Source organism: Uranotaenia lowii, chromosome 2, assembly GCF_029784155.1.
Source record: "Uranotaenia lowii strain MFRU-FL chromosome 2, ASM2978415v1, whole genome shotgun sequence".
NCBI lineage: Eukaryota > Metazoa > Arthropoda > Insecta > Diptera > Culicidae > Uranotaenia > Uranotaenia lowii.
This window is the reverse complement of record NC_073692.1, coordinates 147,238,048-147,240,125: the sequence shown is the minus strand read 5'-3', so window position 1 is coordinate 147,240,125 and position 2,078 is coordinate 147,238,048.

The window sequence follows — 2,078 nt, the reverse complement described above, 5'->3', positions numbered from 1 at the left end:
TAAAAAGAATATCATCAAATTCTAGGGAAATTTGAGCATCAATTGGACTTACAACGTTTTAATTAAAATCATGAGCAGTCTCAAATTGTTGGGCTAATTTTTTAGCTTTTTCTGCGTTAGCTAAAAGAAGTTTATCTACATCTTTCAAAGTAGGAATTGGCTTCTGGGTTTATTTCAGAATTTTAGTTGATTTCCAAAATGGCTTTGAGTAGGGTTTTATGTCCTCTACTACTTTTGCAAAATTTTCATTACGAATAAAGTTTAAACGACGTTTGATTTCTTTTTGAAGGTCACAATAAATAAATTTCCAAAAAGGATCTCTAGTTCGTTGATATTGGCATCGACGAATGTTTTTCAGTTGTATCAAAAACTGTAGATCATCATCGATCGATGGTTGATTAAATTTATGTTTAACTTTGTGTATTGATGCGGCTTTAGCATTGACTATTGAAGTTGTCAAATTTTCTACAGCCAAATCAATATCTTCTATTGAATTCAGTGGGACGTTTACATCTAAATTACGTTCGATAAAATTCCTATATCGCTCCCAGTCAGCTTTTTGAAAGTTAAATGTTGATTTTAAAGAGTTTTCAATGGGACTTTGTGATAAAGAAAAAGTTACTAGAAGGTGGTTTGAGTCGAGATCCGCATGAGTAACTAATTGACTACAATGCTCGCCTAAATCCGTAAGAACCAAATCAATTTTGGAGGGATTTCTAATTAAAGAAAAACAAGTATGCCCATTAGGATATTCAACAGTATAATAACCTCCAGAGCAGTCATTTAATAAAATATTCCCATTAAAATTTGATGAAATATTATTCCAAGATCGATGTTTTGCATTAAATTCACCAAAAATAAAAAAAAATAGATTTAATTCTGGTGAGTTTTTGTAAATTTTTCTGCTCACCGCTACATTGGAAAGGCAAGTTTGCGGCAACAATTATAATTTCCCCCATAGAAGAATCTAATTCAATTCCAATTGTTTCTAAGACTTTTGTATTGAAAGAAGGAAGAAATCTAAATTTGAGACGACTATTGATGACAATAGCTACACCCCCACCTTGTCGATCAAGTCGATCATTTCGTAAAATTTTAAAGAAAGCATTGCTTTTCAAATTATTGTCTGGTTTAAAAAAAGTTTCAGTGATGGCAGCAATATGTATGTTTTGGGTTTTCAAAAATAACTCATCTTGGTTAGCCAGCAAAGATCAAGCGTTCCAATTCATAATATTAAAACATCTATTGGGATCCATGAGGGAATCGTAAAGTCATAATAATTTTGTTAGCATAATTAAAAGAAGTTTGGAAAGCTTCAAACATTGAATTTGCTTTCAACATAAGTTGCATCATTTCCATTGAATTTTGATGCAAAAATTTTAATTTTTCCTCAGTAATCTCATTCAAATCAACAAAAATGTTAGGATCAGAAAATGAAGGAGAAGGTATTTGAATTTGAATTTCGGGGACTTTCCCAAGGCTTCGCATGAACGTTGAGACTTGGTTTTTTCCCATTTTAATTAGTTAAACCTGAAAAGGGCAACCCATTTTTAACCACCTCTGAGAACGTTAAACAACGAGTCTGTGGCGCAGAATCAGCACAGGTAACATTAAAATCACTTCGGGTATTACCCAGCCTTGATTCCAATGTAGACCGAGGCTGACCGCGAACAGGCAGATTGTTTGCCGGCCTGACGGAAGGAGAGGTAGATTTTCTGACAGCTTTAGGATTTTTTCTAGAAGCAATAATTTTTGCCCTAACGGGACAGTCTATGGAATTGGAAGGATGATTACCTGCGCAATTCGCACACTTGAAAAATTCGATTTGTGGGTTATCGCCTCCAAAAAGACATTAAAATTTTTCATGATCGAATGAGCTGCAAAGCATGCATCTGGCTTTCATTCTACACATTTTAATGCCGTGACAAAAAGCTTGACAACGACGACATTGAATTATATTTTGAAGAATATTTGTTGAAGATTTTCGAAAAGGTTCAAATTTGACTCGACAATGAAACATAAGACGAGCCTTTTCAAGAATTTGCAAATTGTCAACCTGATCCTTTTTAAAATGGATC